The sequence below is a fragment of the Sminthopsis crassicaudata genome, chromosome 4 (assembly GCF_048593235.1).
Source record: "Sminthopsis crassicaudata isolate SCR6 chromosome 4, ASM4859323v1, whole genome shotgun sequence".
Lineage (NCBI taxonomy): Eukaryota > Metazoa > Chordata > Mammalia > Dasyuromorphia > Dasyuridae > Sminthopsis > Sminthopsis crassicaudata.
The window spans coordinates 458,652,047-458,674,318 of NC_133620.1; the positions used below are offsets into that span (position 1 = coordinate 458,652,047).

The 22,272-nt window shown below is 39.7% G+C and overlaps 1 pseudogene; it reads left to right on the forward strand.

Moving 5' to 3' along the window:
• Nucleotides 1–1,283: 1,283 nt before the first annotated feature.
• Nucleotides 1,284–8,474, forward strand: LOC141540957 (translationally-controlled tumor protein-like; annotated as a pseudogene).
• The last annotated feature ends 13,798 nt before the right edge of the window (nt 8,475–22,272 follow it).

Sequence of the window (22,272 nt, forward strand, 5' to 3'; positions counted from 1 at the left end):
CTCTAGAAAAAGAGAGAGTTGTCCTAGATGGCCTCTGAGGAGGTACTTTCTAGCTGTATGACCTTGTAATCCTACGATGTCATAAGATTGGGCCCGTTGTCAGGCCCATTTTTGTTGGATCGTACGGTTAAAATGGGTTCCAGTCAGGACACCCTTTCTTTGTGTCTACCCACAGTCCATCCCATCTCTTTAACTTCTTCACATATACTTAGTTGTACACTGTCTCCCCCTTTACACAACGAGCTCCTTGCCTTTCTTTGTATCCCCAGCACTTAGCACAGTGTCTGGCACACAGTAGGTACTTAATAAATGCTGGTTAATTAGCTGGCTCCAAAGCTAATGGTCAATAGTAGGATTGACACCTCCCACGTGGGTGATTTTATGCAGCCCGTTTCCATCACCAGGAAGAGAGCTGAGAACCTCAGAACAGCCGACAATGGAGTTCATACGTACCCAAGTCCCTTCTCTATAAGTTCTCAAGGCCTTGTTTTATTGCTAATTAGGCAGTGAGACCAAACCACAGCCGACCCATCTGAGAGCTGCGGCACCCTCGGTACGGGAAGTCTTGTCCCTCTAGCTGTATCCTTACAGCCAGGAAAAGAGGCCACGGCCGCATTTGTGGATGAAGGGAAATAAATTATTTCACACTAATTAACATAAGGATTTAAAAAAAAAAAGCTGAACATTCTTTGGACACCCCCTCTTCCCTTCTTGTCTTCCCCACAGCCATTTCTCTCTCACCAACTTCTACTTGGAATGAGTCTGCAAATATTTGCCATAAAACAAGAGCCAGAAATCGGCTTCCACTTTATGGATTCCAAACGACACGGCATTTAGTGAAGTGAAAGGCTTCTAATCTGTTTTTTATTCTTTCAGGGTACATTGCAGGCTCTCTATTTAAAATACAAATTAATGAACATTTCCCGGGGCTCTCTCAATTTAACTCAAATTAACAGTGACTAATTCTGTTGGCCTGGAAGACCTGTTAGGCACTGAGTGCTTTTGTGACTCACTCCCTACCTCAGAACTGATGAAAGGTTCTGCTGTAATGACTGGGTTCGGGCGACGTCCAGTCCCGCAGTCTGGATTCTGTTTCTGCCTCTATTGGACCGGAGATGCTCGTGTTTTGAATGAGCGAAACAGCTTCGTGAACTCTAGTGTCTGGGATTCTTCCTTGTTGCCTTCAGGAATCGTGATTGGGGCAAATATTCATCCCGCTTAGAGCCCGAGCAGGGAGCAGCAGATTGCTCGCACAAAGAAATCATTTCTGAATCCTTCCCGAGATGGACTTGGCCAAGGCCTGCCCCTCTCCTGTTCAATGGAAACCAGAGGATTTTGCAGGAATTCTGCCTGAATTCCTAGTTTGTAATTAGTTCCCAGGGCCACCTTCCCCAGAGTGTTTACAAACATGTTGCTCAGCCTCTCTTACTCAAGACCCACCTGGACACTGACTCTAGGAGGGCTCGGGCGGCATCCTCCCTTCTCAGTCGGGTGTCGAGGGACTAATTAGTTGTCCTCCTTTGAGTGGTTAGATGGAGAAGGTGTGCTGAGTGTCGTTAGGAACCCAGCTTTTTCAATTATATTTCGCTTTTCCAGGTGGGATATAATGTGTTATGGAAGCAGGAACGACTCTGTCCTGCAGGGTTCCAATCATCGACTGTGGAGATCCAAGGGGGTTGGAAGTGGGGCTGTGATGGAAGAAGTGTGAAAGCTGCCCCCATGGGGGTGGAAATGCCTCGGCCCCTTCCCCCAGCCCTCATCGGCTGCCCCTCGCTCATGGGAGTTCCAGACTTTGAAGCAACCACAGGGGCCAGCAAGTCCAATCCCCTTGGGTTTACAGAGTGGGGAAACTGAGGGGACATGATGGGATTTGGGATCCTAGTCCTAGGATTGGAAAAGACATCGGAGACCCCTTGTTTATAGACTAAGAAATGATATACTTGCACTCATATAAGAGGGACGGATTCCAGTCAGGATACCCTTTCTCTCTGTCTACCCACAATCCATCCCATCTCTATATCTTGTTTGCACATACATAGTTGTACATTGTCTCCCCCTTTACACAATGAGTTCTTTGCCTTTCTTTATATCCCCAGCACTTAGTACAGTGCCTGACATACAGTAGGTGCTTAATAAATGCTGGTTAACTAACTGACTCCAGAGCTAATTTTTCCCCCACTAAACTGCTGGATGAGTTTTCCAAGACCACAGATACAGTCTCTACTCTTGAAGGGAAACTCATACGTCCTACCTAACCTCATCCCACATGGGACGCCCACCCCACTCCTTCTAATGCTTCATGGGGAGGCAGTATTCATTAATGGAAAGAACTGGGCTTAAATTCAACCTCTTCCAGTAATCTGATCTTAGGGAAGAAAAGCATTGGAATTCTCGAGGTCTCAGTTTTCTCTTCTATAAAGTAGGATTATTAAAACTTTCACAGCATCATAACTGATCAAGAGCTATCTCATTTAGCTCCATTTTGTAGAGTTCTATTATTATGATCTCCATTTTGCAGATGAGGAAACCACAGAGCAGAGGTTAAATGGCTTGTCCAAGATTATACAACTAGCCTGTGTTTAAGGCAGGATTTGAATCCAGGTCTCCTAATCCCAAGTACGGCCCTTTAGCCACTGTGCTAGGATGTCATTAACCCACTTCAGAAGATGATTTTTTTTTTTAACCAATCAGGCCATCAATAAGTATTTATTAGGCACTCACTGTGTACCGGGCATTCAATCTTTCAGATATAAAGACAAACCAGTTCCTGCCCTCTAGGGGCTTACATTTATTGGAAAAGGACCCTTGCGACTCTGTTTTCCTGAGACCTTGCAGGGCCATAGAGGGGATGCTCTGCCCATGGATATGGCAGAAAGGCCAAAATAAAGGCTGCAAGATGGATGCAGGAGGGGGATCTGGTGGGCCCCTCTCCTGGGGCTTTCTGCAGGGGAGCGGCCACGTTCCCTGGGAAGGGGAGACACGGAAGTACGGGGTTGCCTGCTGCCAGCGTCCCTAATTAACTGCACATTAGGAGTTGGAGCTCAGGATGCTAGCTTTTCTCTCTCAGCCAAATTGAGCTGCTAATTACCAAACACAGAAGCTCAGGTTGTTTTGTATTGAGTGACTGTTAGCATAGTCCCAACCCAGGGATGTAGTGCAGAGAGTGGGCAGCACTGTCCCTGCTCGGGGTCCAGGCAAGACCATCTGGCCCACCTCGTGTTACTATTGAGGAACTGAGTCCAGGAGTGATATAAAGTGACTTAGACTCGAAGCTCCAGGGCTGGAAGGGCCCCCACAGGCCTAGTCCAGCCCCCTCACTTTGTAGACAAGAAAGCTGGGGGTTTCATGACCTGTTCAAGGTCACAGAGGTCAAAGAATCTGTAATTTAGAGCTGAAAGGGTCTTAGAGGCCATTGATTTTACAATGGAGAGAGATGAAGGGACTAGCCAGGAATCACTGAGCCAGTAAATGTTATCCTAAAAAAGTAGGATTTGAAGTCAGGTCTTCATTACTTTCAGTCTAGTGCATCTAGTGCATCGTTAACTAATGAGATGTGCTTCTCCAGAGAAAATCGCATCTTTTGGTTTTTTTTGCACAATGTCTGGCACATAATAGGCACTTAAATGTTTATTGATTGACTGTAGGTAAGTGAGCAGTCCTTAGAGAAAAGCAACTCTTTTATTCTCCCAGGAACAGATAAATGTTGCCCTTTGAGAGTAAGAAAGCCAGTGGCAGCTCAGTGGCCCAATGGTTAGAACATTGGAGTCAGAGTTCAAATCCACCACCAGACATTTACTAGTTGTAGCAAGTCACTTAAGTGCTATTTGCCTCAGTTTCCTCATCTGTAAAATGGAGATTTAATAGCACCTATCTCCCTGAGTTCTTAGGAGGATCAAATGAGTTAGTAATCATAAAGTGCTTACTTAGTGCACATATTAGGTGCTATATAAAAATTATTATTGTTATTGTTGTTACTACTATCATACAAATCTCACCAGAATCAGAATTTGAACTCAGGTGCTTTAATTCAAAATCCATCGCTCTTCTGTGACCCTGGGATCTTCCTGAAACTGAGAATTTGAGGTCTTCACACAGTGGGGATGAGGCATGGGAAGCAAATCCATTCAACAAACAAAACCTGAGATTCCTGAAAGGCAACAGGTAGGGGAGAAGCGGGGTGGGATGGGCCTAGATGGAGAAGATGGGGTGAAAGAAGGCTAGACTCAGAACCAAAGGACCTGACTTTGAGCACAGTCGGTAAGGATGTGTGAAGCACCTACTACGTGCGAAGCCTCAGACTGAGTGGCCTTCCAGCTGGCTTCTGTAAGATGGGGCTCTCACTCTGTGACCCCAAGTCCCAGAGCTCAAAGAGCCCCCCAGAATGAGGGTTCCCAAAGAAAGAGAAGACTTGACAACAAAGGGGATGGACTAACTCATCAGAGGGTGGGGAAAATTGATATTATTTTCCTTCTCGTGAATCTTGGGGCTTATTCCCAACACAATTCCATCTATCCTACATCTTCTATAGCCAGCTACCCCGTCCCTCCCTCTCCCTTCTTCTGAAACTTCTCAAGCTCCCAAACTCCCCCTTTTGGCAGCAGCCATCAATTCCAAAGGCTGCTAGAACCTAATTCAGTCTGAAGGTATCTTTGGGAAAATTTCTTCCCCCACCTCTATCTCTAGCATAACCACCAAGAAACTCAAAGTTACTGATAAGGATGGATGACCAAAAAAACCTGGAGAGACCTAATCTAGATTTCCAATGATTTAAGACAATTCTGAAGGACTTATGATGAAAAATGCTGTTCACCTCCAGAGAAAGAACTGACAAAATCTGAATGTAGATCGAAGCATATTAAAAAACAAAAACAAAAACAAAAAAACAGCAACAATAAACTTTTTTTTCTTTTTTTGTTCTGTTTTCTTTTGTAACACAGTTAATATGGAAATATGTTTTGAATAAGTTCACATATGTAATCTATATGAAATTGCTTGCCTTTTAAGGGAGAGTAGAGATGAAAGAAGATAATTTGGAAGTAAAAAAATTAATTTTTCATATACAATTGATAAATATTTAATAAAATAAAAACATATTGAAAAAAATCAGATTTTGACCTCTTTTTTCATTTGGCCATGTCTGTATTTTAAGGACCTTTCCTTCAGTGAATTTTTGTGCCTCTCTCACCATTAGGCCAATTTTGTTTTTTGTTTGCTTTTTTTTGCTGAGACAATTGGGGTTAAGTGACTTGCTCAGAGTCACAGAGCTTGGACCAATTTGGTTTTTTAAGCTGTTATTTTCTTCAATATTTTGGGAACCTCTTTTACCAAGCTACTAATTTTCTTTTTATAATTTTCTTGTATTACTCTCATTTCTTTTCCCAAATTGCCCCTCTACTTCTCTTAATTCTTCAACTCTCCCAGGAATTTTTGTTGGGCCTGGGTTCAGTTTTCTTTGAGACTTTGCTTATATTTACTTTTACATTATTGTCTTCTGATTTTTTGTCTTGAGTTCCCTGCCAAAGTTGTAGCTTTTTATAGTCCAGTTCTTTCTTTGTTGCTTGCTCATTTTTCCACTCTATTTCTTCATTTTAAATTTTATATTAAAGTTGGGCTCTCAACACTCTGGAGTGGGGAGCCACTGTCCTGTTTCAGCCTTTTTATGCTACTATTTTCAGAGCTAATTCTGAGGGAATGCAAGTTTTCAGAGAGGTGGTCACTGCTGTCTTGCCCTGCTTCCCTGCAGTCACAAGCAGTAGGCTTAGAACTTTGATCAGGCCCCTGCTCCTTTATGGCTGCAAGTGCTACAGCTTGTCTCTGCCTTGGCACTGTGACCAGGCCCCTGATCCCTTCTGATGAACCACAAGTTCTCCTTTTCATCCTGGAATTGTGCCCGAGTCATATTATGGGTAGTAGAGCTGCCAGTTAGTAGCAGTTGTTCTCAGTACCAGCAAAGGGTCCCATGTAGTCTCTTTCTGATTAGTTGTCTAGTTCATTGAGCATTCCCAAAGCTGCCGTTGTAATCACTCCAAGGCCAGATGCTGGTCTCAGACCTTTTCTACCAACTTCCTAGGCTGGAAAAATGTCTCAAAAGCCAACAAAATTGACTCTGGTACTCCAAAAATGTTATTTGAGGCGCTATTTCAAAGTTCTTTGGAGGGGAATGTTGAGAGAATTCAGATGGGTAGAAACCTCTAATCCATCAGCAAATTTCCAATTTGTATCAGAAGAATGGAGATCCTTTCACCGGTAGAATCAGATATAAAGCGGATAGTCTGCAGACAAATGTTTAAGACCTTTTTGCATGTGTCATAAGCTCTTTATTTCCTAGCACAGGATGGCTTTTTTGTGTGTGTGTGAATCCTGTGGGAACCTGAGATACATACATTTTCAGGGATTTCCAGCTGAAGTCTCCACAGGTCTATCAGGTACAATTTTTCCTATATTTTGTTGAAGTCTGTAATTTCCTTCTGGTTTATCTCTCTGTTGAATATGTCAAGATGTGACAGTCATTTAGGATTAGTTTCTTATTGTTCAGATCTTTTACTTTTTAATTTTAGTTAGCTTTTCCTTTAAGAACTTGATTACTAAGTCATTTGGTGTACATATATTTATAATTGTCATTGATTTGTTATATAAGATGCTTTTAATAATAAAATAAATTTCCCCAATTTTCACTCTTAATTGTGTCTGTTTGCTAACATTTTTAAAATTTCATAAGTGATTTTATTATCTTTGTGTGGGATCTTCCTCCACCAATGAATGACAGCAGGTTGCTTGAAAATAGGAAAAAGTTAACTGGTTTGTCCATAGTTACACACCTGCTATGAGCCACATGTGAGACTCTTCTCTTTCTCTCATCCCACCTCATTGTTTAATTATCTTTTACTTGTGTCCCATTCCCCAGGGGTATTTTACTTATCCCCCAACCTTTCTTTCAGTCCTCCAGATGATTGAGTTTTATCTGTTCCCTTTTTAAAATATTCTCCCCTCACATTTCTACCCTTTGTGTTCTAAGCAGTCCTTATTGCAGATGTTCTATAAAAACCATAATAAATTTAAAACTCCATGACAACATATTTACATCGAATAACTTTGTGTCTTGCATTCAATCATAAAAAAAACTTTTCTTAAAGTCTTAACAACTTGGCAAATTTTCATATTAAATTCTTTCTCAGAACTGCATATCTCAGCAGAAAAAGAGTTACTTTTTCTGATATTATTGGAGAATATTCTTTTTTTCATGATGAAGTATTGCTCAGTTTTGTGGGAAAGGTAATTTTTCAGTACAGGTCATTTTCTTTTGTTTTTGAGCTTATCTTTTGGGTCATTCATTATTTCTTTTGTTCATTGAATAAGTTCATGCTGGTCAAATTCATGATTATTGATATGGAAATTGCCTCCTCCTGGCTACTTACAAAATGATTTATTTGACATTGAAGTACTAGAATTTGGCAAGTTTCCTCTCTGTGGTAACCAGTAGGTATTTTTATAAACTAGCATTCTGCCCTCTGTTTCTAATACTCTTGGCCAATTATTCTCAGATGATTTTCTGGAATATAGTATTTGAAGTCTTTGTTTCTTCACACTCTCCCATCCCTAGTAATTTTCCCATTTTCTTGATAAATTCTGCCATCTTGTTCTGTGGCTTTACTTTGTAGAGCTCTGAAAATGCAATCAAATCAATAATACAACTGCTTCTGCAAAAGGTGTGTCAATGAATTACCCTGTGGCTCCCTCCGCTTACTATTCCTGTAATTTCTCAGACCAAAACACTTTTCTCTAGCCACAACTTCCTTTTATGTGTTGAACTCTACTGGAATATAAATTCCTTGAGAAAGAGATATTCTTCTGTTTTTGTTTCTCAAGAACCTAAAGCATAATGCTTAAAACATGATGCTCATGCTTCTCTGCCTGTTGCCCTTTTCCCCAATTAAGGGAAAGGACTCTGGATTCTTACCACCCTCCTTCCATCCCTCTGATCATCTATCAGGATCTCATCAGCCATGATGAAATGTAATCTGATAGCTACAAGATCCAGGAGATTACAAAAATCAAGGTAGAGGGGAAGATGATCAGTAGAACAGAAAGTACCACTGATGGACCATTCACTCATCGGGGGAAAAGCCTCTGCTGAAAATTCTGCAGGTAAAGTAACAGATGCCACTGGAATCACTGGAGTTGACATGAATTATCATGTGCAAGAAACTAGCTTCACAAAAGAATCCTACAAAATGTTTATCAGAGAATACATGAAATCAATCAAAAGCAGACTTGAAAAATAGGAGATAGTAAACCTTTTTTATTTGTATAACAAATCAAATATATCTTTGCTAATTAAAAAAATAAACTACCAAGTCTCCATAGGTAAATCCATGAATCCAGATGGCGTGTTAGCTCTCTTGGACTTCCATGAGGATGGTGTGACTCCATATATAATTTTCTTTAATAATGATATAGAGATAAATAAATGTTAAAAAATTTAGCCAATTGAATCATCATAATTGGGAAGCTATTTTTGATAATCTACAAAACAATGGGACAAATCTGGATTAATATCATCTCAAGCTTTCTTTATTCATTGATTTTTGACCATGATTTATTTGGAATGGAAGTATTGTTTTTAAATACTTGTCATGTGATTCAGGCCAATTTCAATGATCTTGTGATGAAGAGAACTATCTACATCCAGAGAGTACTGTGGGAGCTGAGTGTGGATCACAGCATAGCATTCTCATTCTTTTTGTTGTTGTTTGCTTGCATTTTATTTTCTTTCTCATTTTTTTCCTTTTTGATTTGATTTCTCTTGTGCAGCAAGATAATTGCATAAATATGTATGAAAAAAGAACTAATCTAGAAAAATAAAAATAAAAACTTGTCATGTAGGTTGCCTAAAATAATACACATCTAAACCCACGTTAGAAAAGTCCTCCAAGTCTAAGTTTTTTTTTTTTTAAAGTTAAAATTACAATAACTTACTATAGTTGCACCTCAAGATCATTGTAGAGATCATTGCCTGGTCTTAGTTACTTTTCAGCATAAGCCTCTTCAGATAGATTTTCTTGAAGTCAATTCTTGGTAAAATTGGGATCTAAATTCTCTTTGTTAGTTAAATCTGAGTTGAATAAGGGGAGAGATGTCTGCAGATGTGACAACATATGAAGTAGACCGTCCTATATTTTTGTTTTTTCTGCAAATTGCAGTAGAGTTACCTTTGGAAGAGATTATATCCAAACTGAATAAAATGAAACCATGTAAAATTAAAAAAAAAAGAAATGAAAAAGAAAAAACATAGTACAATATTCATTCATATGTCATCCAGTTTTGCTGGTTTAGATTTTGCTCTATTGTTATTCCTTCTCTTCATTTTTCTTTGGGGAGCAGAGGTGCTCCCCAAAAGTCCATCACAGATCTGAGATTTTCTACTATCTTTTCTACACTGCCCCTTTCCCCATACATCTTGAAGTCTCCTTTACCAGACTTTTTGCCAATGTTATAGATGTCATTTATTCCCTTGTATCTCTTATTGGGATTCCAAACCATTGTGCACCAATGCAGCCTGTCCATTTTTGTCTGCTGGAGATGTGGTTGGTTTTGAGCCTTTTGTTTTCCTTTTGGAATGTTTGTCCCCCTAGTTTTTTTTCACTGACCCCAGTTCTCTCTTGATTTCTTATTTCTTCAGTTTTTCTAGTGGTTTTTCCTCTGATGTTTTTTATGTGTGCAAAGAGTTCTTTCCTTCCCTGTCTTTCTGTTGTTGTTCTTTATTTTCCTGGTGTATTTGTCATTGCTTGGAGGTGATGAAGGAGAACTGGGCTGAGTCACAGCTTCTCACTTGCCATCTTGGCAGGATTAAAATGAGCTGAATTTTGAGAAATCGAGAAACAGCAGGTTTTAGACGGGTCTGGCTCTGATTGTTTCTTGGGGTGGTATGAAGGACTTATGTGCTCACCACATGCATTAAGATGCTGTTTTCTGGCCCATTTGAAGGTCATGGCATTATACATTTATACCTAGAAGAACCTTAGAGGCCATCTACTTCAACCCCTTCATTTTACAGATGTATAAAATAAGTCTCTGGGCAAATCTCTTAAGCTCCCAGCCTTGGTTTCTTCATCTGTAAAATGGGGGTAATAATAGCACCTTCCTAACAAGGTTGTCATATCAAAAAAAAAAAAAAAAAACAGAGAGAAAGCACTCTGCAACTTTAAAGTGCAAAATAAATGTTTGTGGTGGTGGTGGTTGCTGATTAATGTGCAGAGTCAACATGCCCTTTTGGGGTCTGGCTATCCCAGTGTCCTTGATGACCTTCTCATCTGGGAGCCAGGCTGATTGCCAGAAGAAAAGATTTTTACCCTTCCCGCATGAGTGGGAACAACTCCCTTGCTTTGGGGTTATTTGTGAGTGGAGAACTATGCATCTTGACCCAATAAGCATCGTGACATTTTATGCTTTCTCAGAAATTGCTTTTATTTCCCTTACCAGATTTAAAGGAGATTGGAATGGAATATCCTAGCAGGGCACTCAGCCTCCCAGAGACTCTGCGGCACAAGGAGTCCACAACATTTATTTGTTTCTATTCTCTGCTCTTAGGCCTTCTATCAAGTACTTCATTCTGTGTCATAGAAACGGGGGAGGTTTGTTTCCCGGATCCGTTCCTGAAGGTTCTAAGAGCCTAAGAGGCCCCATTCCTCATTCTTTGCTGAGAAGGCACATGGGATAGATGACCCAGAGCTTTGGTCCTGAGCTTGTTGACCAAAGCAATGGGCAGGTCACCCCATCAGCTTCTTCTAGATGATGGGAACAATGTTGCTTAACAAGGATTTGCTTAGATGAATTGGATTAGAACTGTGATTTCTTTATTTTAAAAAAAATTATTTTTTAGTTTTATTAATATATATATATCATTTTTACATTAGGTTTCTTGTAACAAAGTAAATAATTTAAGTTAAATGACCTCCCCTGAAAATAAATGCTATATCCCACATCTGTAATCCCTCCTTCTCTCTATTTTAAAAAGGGAATTTTTTTTTTCTCATTTCCTACCTCATTGAAAAAGTAAAACTAAAACCAATTCCTTGTAACATATGTGCATAGTCAAACCAAATACATTTCTTTACTGGCTGAATTATATACATGCACGTACACACATGACTGTGTTATATATGTTTGTATATATGTGCATATTTATTTCTGTCTGTAGAAACAAAATGGGTGTGTATATCACAGCATTTGCATACAGGTGTATATATGCATTTAAATATACACATACTTGTATGCATATGTGTCTGCCTATATAAATACATATATATTTTTTTCTCTCTGAGGCAATTGGGGTTAAGTGACTTGCCCAGGGTCACACAGCTAGGAAGTGTTAAGTATCTGAGGCTAGATTTGAACTCAGGTCCTCCTGATTTCAGGGCTGGTGCTCTGTCCACTGCACCATCTTGCTGCCCCTACAAATATATATTTATATGTACATATGTCTCATTCTGTACCTCTCTGTTACAGGCAACAAACTTCATTCCTCTGGAATCCTGGATAATTATTATCCTGATTTTGGTTCTTTCTGCTTACAAAATTATTTGTTTTTCACAGTATTGCTGTTCTAATGTAAATCATTCACCTGCTTCTGCTCATTTCATTCTTCATGAGTTTCTAAGAGTCCTTAGAACTATTCATTTTTCACTCATTTCTATCACAGTAGAGTTATCCCTTCCATCTTGTGACTTTTCCCATCATGCTTTTGACATGTCACAGGGCAGCATAAGAAATTAAATGAGAATTCTGGGGGAGTTTTGCGGAATTTGCAGATGACGTCGAAAAGTTTAGAAACTCATAAATGCATAAAATATGTGTGTAGTATTAATAATATCAATATATTTTATATTTTAAACTCACAATTTGCCTCTGTTACAAAAGGAGGGCCCAAAATTTTTACCCAGATTTTCCAGATCTGGGGGATGCTATGCCCTTATGTGGAAGGCCTGACTGTATAAATTATTTCCCTAATTCTGCTTCATTCACTGCATCAATTCAGATGAGTCTTTCCATGTTTTCCTGAAGTTCCTCACAGCATAATCATCTTCCCTTGTGTTCACAGACCACAAATAATGCAGATCTTCTTTGGTTAATGGACATGTCCTTAAAGTCCAATTTTCAAGGGTTTCAAGGGATCTCTCAATGAGGAAACTCTATCTACTAATACTGGGAACAACTCTTTGCAATTTATAGTCACCAATTCACATCATCCATGTCATATTGCATTTTTATTTATTTTGCTAACCATTTTCCAATTTCATTTGTTGCAGGCTGCAGGGAGCCAGGTATCTCAGACCGAGAGTCTCGAGAGGCTGTGTGACCTGCTTAAGGTTATATAACCAGGTTGTAGCAAAGGCAGAAACTGAACTCAGGTCTTCCTGACTCTAAGGCCAGCTCCTTATGCTCTGTGCCAAAGAAATTGTGGTTGTTCAGTCTTGTCTGACTCTGCATGACCCCATTTGAGGTTCCTGGATAAGAATAACGGCATGATTAGCCATTTCCTTCTCCAGCCCATTTTACAGATGAGGAAACTGAGGCAGAATTGAGTGACTTGCCCAAGGTCACACAGCTAGTCTTTTTGATTCCAAGACTTGTGTTCCATCTGCTGCACCATTAGTTGCCTCAAAGGAAAAAGTGTTTTGTCAACCTGAATATGTGATAGAAATGGGAACTATTTTTATTATTCATCATGTGTGCAAACTCGCTCTTTTTCTGTCTTAAAGCTTTCTTTCTTTCTTTAAATCTATAGAATTTTTTTTTCCAAAACAGAAAGTAAGACATTTGGCTGAGTGCCTCCACTTTGCTACTGGAGTGGAGCTGACTTTTATGAGAACACAAGGAGTGCCCCGGAATCCATCTAATATAATCTCACTTTACAGTTAAAAAAATAGTTGGTAAACTTCCAAGTTGAGATTTGAACTCAAGTCCTTTATTCAGGGCTAAAGCACTCCCCTTTATACCAGTCTTGGTATATAATAATTACAACCTACCTTTATCTCGTTTGGTCTTCATTTCTGTGCTCCATCTCCCTCCCTGCCCACACTGCCCCTATCACATACAAGCTGCCATATTATAGCACTTTCAGGTTTTAACTATATGAACTCACTTGATTCTCACAATATATCTGTTAGGTGAGCTCTCCCGACATCCCTATTTCACAGATGAAGAAACTGAGGTTCAAAGATGTGTCAGAGGGAGGCTTCCAAGACAGTTTTATTTTGTGAACCCATGTAGCGCAATTGAAAATTCCTTCTCACACATTGGGCATACATGCAGTGGACACTGGTTTTCCAGAGTGACTGAAAAGTTTCTTCAGTCTTATTTCTCCATCTTTGGGAGCTTTCTATCCTTTCAAATACTTTTATTACTATTATTTCCCAAAGGAGAGGAAGAAGTGAAGGATATTGGTTTTCCTTGATGATCAGAGACCTAGGACGTGGTGTGAGGGACGGGAATATTAGAGAACCATAAGCATCAAGGCCAAACTTATTCCTTCCCCTGGACCGTGAGTCATGGAACATAAAGGTCTGTCGGGATGGAGGTGATGGGGGGGTGGAAGGACAGGCCATTTCTGAATTCTTTTACTAGAGGGAAAGCAACTCTATTCTTAACTCTTCCTTGTGTTTTTGTTGTGTTTTCTCTATTTGATGCCTTTTTAGCATAGGTACTTCCAGGGCAGCTGAACAACTTTTTTGGGGAAGAGCAAAATGAGTCAGATACTAATGTTTTCAGGCTTTTTGGGGGGGCAAAAAATGAACCAAAGAGCTTTTTGTAGGAGAGATAAGCCAGCTACTAGCTTTCATATGCCTTCTCTGGGTAGAGAAATGAGTCAGAGAGAAGGTATGTCCTTGGATCTTTGTATTAGGGGAGTTGGGGGTGGGATGGGGTCCCGAGAGCCATTGTAGCACAGTGGGAAGAGTGCTGGACATAGGTTCAAATCCCTCTTTGGGCCTTTACTAGCTTGTGTGGCCACAAACAGGTCATTTATTCTAGCAATACTTCAGTTTTCTCATTTGTGTAATAGGGATAATAATTCTCATACAGAGCAGTAGATAAGCTGGCCTTGGAGCTAAAAAAGGCACTCTCTCAGCTGGCTGTTTGACTTTCAGTAAGCCATTTATCTCTCGGTGTTGGAGATAATTCTCACCAATCTGCATCTGTGGAAGGATTTTCCTCATTCAAAAATTCTTTGTTCCAATGAAATCGTGGTCCAGCCACCATCTTAAAGTGAGTTATCATTATTAATTGTGATCCTTTCTATTGACTGGATTGTCTCAATTCCTATTTACCCAAATCAGGAAATTCCTAGGACATTTTGGGATGGTTTAGGAGGAACAAGAATCTGGAATTTTTGAAATGGAGGCTCTCCTCAGCCGTCCCCCCTGCACGGTCCCCATCCCTGCAGCTGATTCTTTTGCTGTTTTTGGTTTCTCTGCCTCTGTCACTCAGATTATGTCACAGAAAAGCAGAAAATCTGGACTAATTGAATTCAGACGGGAACATCTGTCATTGTATTAAGTCCAAATTGATCTATGAATTGAGGCAGGGTTAAGACCTCGGCATGAGTCCCAGTGAAAATACTCTTAGCTAATGGAGTTGAAGAGTAGGTATTTCCTTAATGATCTCTTCTGATGAGGTGCAGGTAGTAAACAGGAGAAAAGGGGCAAAATTTAAGGGAAAAAATGGATTTAACTACTTAAAGACCATGCAGGGCTTCCTGCAGGCCATCCTGTTTCTAGAACCGCTTTGGACCTTACTTTTCTTTTCTTTTCTTTTTTTTTTTTTTTTTTTTTTTTTTTTTTTTTTTTTTTTGTTATTATAGCTTTTTATTTATAAGATATATGCATGGGTAATTTTTCAGCATTGACAATTGCAAAACCCTTTGTTCCAACTTTTCCCCTCCTTCCCCCCACCCCAGATGGCAGGTTGACCAATACATGTTAAATATGATAAAGTATAAATTAAATACAATATATGTATACATTGGACCTTATTTTTCTACCAAAACGAGTAGCGATGATGTGTCATAATTCAACTTAATAAACATAAAGTGCCCACTATGTGCCAGGTGGGGGGCTGGGTGGCACATAGAACACTGGGCTTGGGGTCAGGAACACCTGAGTTCAAATTTGGCGTCAGACACATTAGCTAGGTGGTCCTGGGCAAGTCACTTCCTCACTGTCTACCTTAGTTTTCCCATCTATAAAATGAAATCTTAATAGCACCTAAGTCTAGAGTTTTTGTGAGGATTGAATGAGATGATATTTGTAAAGCGCTTAGTAAAGCACATAGTAGGCACTTAACAAATTCTTGTTCCCTTCCCTCCATAAAATGAGGGAGTTGGGTTTCTTGATCTCTAAGGTCCCTCCCAGCTCTGACAAAATTAAAGCAATATCCTCATGCTATTATTTGTCCTCCTTGCTCAAATGCCTGTGGTCCTCTATTTCCTTGGTATGTAGCCATATCTGATTCCTCATAACCCCATTTGGGATTGTCCTGGGCAAAAATGCAGGAATATTACTATTTTCTTCTCTAGCTCATTTGACAAATGAGGAAACCGAGGCAAACGGGGTAAAGTGATTTGCCCAGGGTTACACAGCCAGTAAGTGCCTGAGGTTGGATTTGAAGTCAGGTTTTTTTTTTTTTTTGACTTCTTGAAAGACACTCTATCCACTGCACCACCAGGCTTCTTGCAAAAGCCGGGATTTGAAGGATCAAATCCTTCCTTCAAATCCCGGCTTTTGCAAGAAGCCTTTCCCAATTCTTCCTAATGATAATGGTTCCCCTCAGTGATGGTCTCCAATTTACCCTGCCTCTATTTTGCTCGTTTGGCTATTACCTTCCTCTTGGATTGTGCCCTTCTTTAGGGCAGGTGCTATTTTCTGTCTTTCTTTGTATCCTCCAAAGGCTTAGCACATAGTCAGCACTTAATGCTTGTTGACTTGACTTTTTTGTGTGACCCAGCTCTTTTCTCTGACCTGAAAGTTGGATAGCCAAGAAATAAACCCAAAAAATGAAAGCTTCCTGCTGAAACAATTCATGGAATTCATGAAACAATACATGATTTTTTTTTTAAACAGGTACTAGGTATTTTTTATTCCTTTACAGGTGAGAGACCTTAGATCCAGAATGGTCTTTTACCTCATTAAATTGATTTTCTTTCTTTTTTTTTTTTAATTAAAGCTTTTTATTTTCAAAACATATGCATAGTTTTTTGACATTTGCCCTTGAAGAACCTTGTGGTCCAAATTTGTTTTCTCCCTTATTTCCCCCACCCCCTCCCCTAGATGGTAAGTAATCCAGTATGTTAAACATGTACAATTCTTCTATACATATTTCCACAATTATCATGCTGCACAAGAAAAATCAGATCAAAAAGGGAAAAAAAAAGAAATAAAATGAAATGCAAGCAAACAACAACAAAAAAGTGAAAATACTATGCTGTGACCCACACTTCCCATAATCCTCTCTCTGGGTGCAGATGGTTCTCTCCATCACAAGACCATTGGAACTGGCCTAAATCATCTCATTGTTGAAAAGAGCCAGGTCCATCAGAATTAATCATTATATAATCTTGCTGTTGCCGCATACAATGTTCTCCTGGTTCTACTTACTTCATTTAGTGCTATATGATTTGGAAGCAATTAATGTCATGTCTCTTAGTTTTACATGTTTTGGGGAGGGAGGCCATCCTACTTGCATGTAGGAAAAGAAGAATTGGATGAGAAAACTTTTTGTTGTGGTGTCAAGAACATGCCAAGGGCAGAAGGACAATCAATAAATCAACATCAATTGAGCATCTATTATATAATTTAGCACTAAAAAAAGAGCCCCAGTCCTCAAAGGAGTTTACTGCCCAATAATCTCTAAGTTCTCTTTGGGATTCAAATGGAGCTACTTGAGGATGCCTAAAATCCAAATCATGACTCTCACTGATTGCCAATAATAGATCCCAGTCCAAGTCTCACTTGGTCATTGTTTGCTTTTTGCTGATTTAGAGTGATTGCAGATAGCAATGACTTTTTTGTTTTGGTCAAAAACTCCCAGGGTTTTTCCTTCCCAAATCGATTTTTTTTTTGAGTAGGCAAACTGGACCATCTTTTGCCTCATTTCTTACCTAGCCTTAAATAATTGAATGGGCATTGCTTCAGACAAACTGAGAACTCAGAAAGACCTTAGCTTAAAAAGACCAATTTCTCCCACTAAATCCGGGGCCATCTCTAGTCATCCTGATCTATATCTTGCTATTATTATTATTATATTATTATTATTGGTTCTTAAATGGCTCTGGAAGAGAAAATGAGGTTGGTGACTTTGCAAACTGCCTCCTCTCTCAAATCCATTTCACTTGCAATCAAGACATCCTCCTTCTGATGTCATTAATGGCATCTTCAAAAACAAAGGACAAATAATATGTTATTATGAATGTCCTGGATGCCATAGTTCCCATTTCAGCATTTTCCTTACTTACTTTGGTTTTTTCCACAGCCCTTACATCCTAACTTTTTTTTTTTGAGATGGAGGTTGAAATATTTTCACCCCATTACCCCTTCACTTAATTACCTCATTCTGCCCTCTGATCTGCCTCATGTTCACTCTACCTTTTTGGCACTCAGCTTTGCTCACCCCTGCTGTACCCCATGCCCCTGCTACCATCCCATCAAACCTCCTATTTCTGACCATGTTGCACCTCCTCCCCAATTCAATAAGAAACTCCAGTGGAAACCTGTTATTTCCAGGGTCATTAGAGAGTGGAGACATCTTTCTTCTCTATTTGTCTGGCATTTAGCATGCTGTTTGTCACTTAGTAAGTGCTTAATCAATACTTTTTTCATTAAGGTAATCATTTGTATAGAGTTCTAAATATTTCCCCCTTAGTGTCTTCATATCTCTTGCTATTTCATTGTTAGAAGGTACTGCAGGGGGATATGTGTTTGAGTGCTGTTATTGTTCAGCCTTTTTAAAAGTCCTGTCTGACTCTCTGTGACGCCATTGGGGGTTTTCTTGGCAGAGAAACTGGAATAGTTTATCCTTTTCTTCTGTTTTTCTTCTCATTTTACAAATGAGGAAACTGAGGCAAGCATGGTTAAGTGACTTGGCTAGATCACACAGTTAGAATATGTATCTATGCATACATACACATGCATGAACACACAACTAAATATATGTACAGACATATATATGTATATGTCATACATGTTTGGGGGCCTGGAAGAAAAATGATTCAATTCAACAGTTATTTATTAAGTCTCTACTATGTGTCAAGAATTCTGCTAGAGATACAATGAAAAATAATTCCTGTCCTCAAGTAGCTTATAATTTTCTTGAAAAGATACAACATTAGAAATCAACATAATATAATCTGAGCTAATAACTAGGGAGGGGATTCAGAAAAGGTTTTTCAAGTAAAGGGGAACCTGGGCTGAGTCTTAAGAAAAGCAAAAGATTCCAAGAGGTCAAAGTCAGGAGGTCATGGGATTTGTAGCTGCAAGAATTGGAATATTATTTTGGGAGAGCAGTTGATAAGCCAATTTAGCTAAAACATAGAAGGCAGAGGGGGAGCATTTATTCATCCATCCATCTATCTATCTATCTATCTATCTATCTATCTATCTATCTATCTATCCATCCATCTATCTATCTATCTATCTATCTATCTATCTATCTATCTGTCTAATTATTTCTCTCGCCATCCATCTATTCCTTTATCTAACTATTCATTTATTCACTATCTATCAGTCTATCTATCCATCCATCCTTCTGTCTGTCTTTCTATATATTTATCTCTCCATCCATCTATCCCTTTATCTAACTATCCATCCATCCATTCATCTATCATCTATCTATCATCTACCTATCCATTTATCTGTCTGACTTTCTGTCCATCTATCTATCCATCCATCCATGTATCTATCAATATATCTGTATCTCTCTCTATATAAAGCCATCCATCCATCCATCCATTTATCCATCTATCTTTCTTTCTATCTCTTTGTCTCTATCTGGCTATTCATCCATTTATCTATCTATCTATCTATCTATCTATCTATCTATCTATCTATCTATCTATCTATGCTTTTGATTGTTGGGTAGAAGCCAAGTCTCAGAGAGACTAAGTCACTTGCCTATTCTGTGGATAGTCCAGAAGGTCCAGAATTCCACCCTGCATCTCTAGACTCTCAAGTCTCCTGGGCTTCCTATTCAGGAAGGCAGGAGACTTTCATTTTGATTCAGTCCTTTCGTTTCATTTAACATCTTCATGTTGGATATTAATACACTTTAAGATGAATCTGGAGTATATTCGGATACCTGGAGGCTCAGAAAATAAATTGTTGTGACATGTCAGCTTGGAGTGAAAAGCACAGGAGAGGAAAGTAAGGGCATCAGTTGTGGCCATAACTGCCTTTTAAGGTTCCCTTAGGTTTGCTTCTTTTCTTGTGGATTCGTATTATTTCTCACCTTTGCTTCTGCCAATCATCCAGGGGCAACTGAGGCAAAGAGGGTTCACCTGTGCTGTGGGCACATGACCTAATGGAAGCCCCACACTCTCAGCTGCTTTTTCTAGCTAGGCTCCTTGGATATCACTGGTTATTTTTAGTCCTTTCCTAAGATAGATTCAGTATCACATGGCCTTTGTGATAGAGGAGCTGCATCCCTATTTGTCTTCTTCAACAGCATATACCGAGTGCTGCTCCACATCCCTGGTGAGCCCTATCTAACTGGGTGCTGGTCACACCCCAGGTCATCGGCGTGTTTCCTGTCCACTGTGGAAAATTAGTTTCATTAAAGGTCTTGGGACGTCTCAGCGACAGTCCCTGTTAGTCAAAAACACCAGTTTGCATATGGGATAATGAATGCCTCTTGTCCCCTATTAGAGTGTAAGCTCCCTGAGGGCAGGGATGGTTTCATTTTGGTTTTGTACCTCCAGCACCTATTGCAGGGCCTGGCACATAGTAGATACTCATTAAATGCATTCAGTTGATGGACGATGGGAAATTTCCCCAAAGACTTCAGAAACACATGGGGATGTCCCACTTTGCCCCCTAATTGCTCATTATAGGAACTTGAGAAACCTGGGCGATGAAGGTAGGGTGCTTGAGGATCAATAACTCTTTTTGGTTCTTTCTGTTGGATGTTTCCCTGTATTGGTGATGTCAGACTCAAAAGAAACTGAGATATATTCAAGGATCCCTGGAAGAATATTGACTTAGAAAGTCTACAATTAACATTATCTAGGTTTTACTGTAGTTTTACTTATTCTGCTGAACATTTTCCAATTACATTTTAATCTGGTTCAGGCCACACTTGGGAGTGTTGTGAACCAACTGCGGCCCTTGGGCCATATGTTTGACACTTCGGCTCTACATCCTTGAAATAATTTTAGGGTGTTTTTGGATTCTGGAAGGCAGACTATCTACACCAAAATAAACATGGAGTGATGTTCCAGTTTAGCAAATCTTAGAGATTGGAAGAAAAAGGCTATAAAATCATCCACTTGAGAATGGTGGCCATGGAGGAGACCAGGGCTCGCTGACAGAGCACGCATTCTGTTTTACAGTCTTTCTTTCATGGTAAGGCATTGTTGGTCCATCTGGGGTGGGGATGGGGGCGGAGAAGAAGGAAAGGGCAGACAGGAATCTCTCCATTCTCCATAAGCTATCATTTACCTTTTTATCCCTTGGCAGTGTTTGGGAGGGAAATCTTGCAGTGCTGGTCTATTATACCATAGTATGTAGGTCTGGAAGGAATTTTGCCCAGCCTCCTGATTCTACAGAGGAGGAAACTAGGACCAAAAAAAGAGGTGATTTGCCCTGTGTCATATGATACTAAATTATACTAAATAGCTGAGCCAGGATTTGAACTCAAATCAACTGAATCAAAATCCTTAATAACTATGCTATATGGCTGTAACTCATCATTCAATTTCTAGATCGGAAGATCTACTTAGAGGATCATCCCCTGGTTTCCAAGAAGAACTGTTTCCAAATTTTCCCTCAATAAGTCCTGGGAATGATGAGAGGAAGGAATAATGAAAGGAGGTAAGAATGAGGAGGAAAGAAAAAAGGAAGAAAGGGAAAAAGAAATGAAGGAAGGAAGGAAAGGAAAAAGGAATGAAGGAAAGGAGGAAGGAAGGGAAGAAGTCAGGGAGAAGAAAAGAAAGAAGGAAAGGAAGAAGGAAGGGAAAGAGAAAGGGGGAAGAGAAGAAGAAAGGAAAGAAGGAAAGAAGAAGGGAAGGAAGGAAAGAAGAAAAAGAGGAAGGAAGGAAGAGAAGAGAAGGAAGGAGAGGAGGGAATGAATGAAAGAAAGGAAGATGGAAGGAAAGAAGGAAAGAACAAAGGAAAGAAAGAAAGGAGGAAAGAAGGAAGAAAAGGATGGAGGAAGAGAAGGATAAAGGAAGAAAGCATTTATTATGTGTCAGCCATGCACAAATGCTTTCCAAATATTGCCAATAAATACTTTACAGATATGATCTCTTTTCATCCTCACCACAGCTCTAGGAGATAGGTAGGAGCTTTTCCTCTCTCCTTCCAATTTGCTAATCTATCAAGGGTCTGACAGTTTGAACCTGCAATTTCTTTAGTGTGGAGAACTCCCAGTGAAGTTACCCCCACTCCCAGCACAGATCAGCAACAATTCTGCACTTTACAGTTCTGTTCCTTACAATCCTGTTCATGGAACTCTAAGGGTCAATATGAATTTCTTAGGGTCACGGTGATGGTTCATATTAGGGACGGAATTTGAACCTAGATTTTCCTGATCCTGAGCCCAGGGCTGTCTGTCTGTCCTCTCAAACATGATCCATACTGTCAAAATTCCTTCCTTCGGTTTTTACCTCAGTATCATGGGCTGCAATTTCACCCATTACATCTTTGGTAGAGATGGGAACCCATCTGCTGAATTGGGTTGGATTTATTTATTTATTTTTTATGTTTATTTCACTTTCTCTCAAGTTTGTGATTCACCCAATTCTGATTATGAAGTTGATTTAATGGTTATACTTATAAATTTGACTTGATTATTCCCCATTAGGCCACATAATCTGTCGCTCATTGGCGCATTTGCATAATTCATGCTACTTGAGTGAGCCCTTGAGCCGAATCTCACCCCCACGGTAGCAGAGCATCCTTATTCATGTGGCAGCTTCCTCTCCCCAGGAGTTCTGGAAGGAGGATCTCATGCTTGTAGAGAAACAGAGGGGGACAAATGAAAGATTAAGTGGCTTCCCAAGGTCACAAG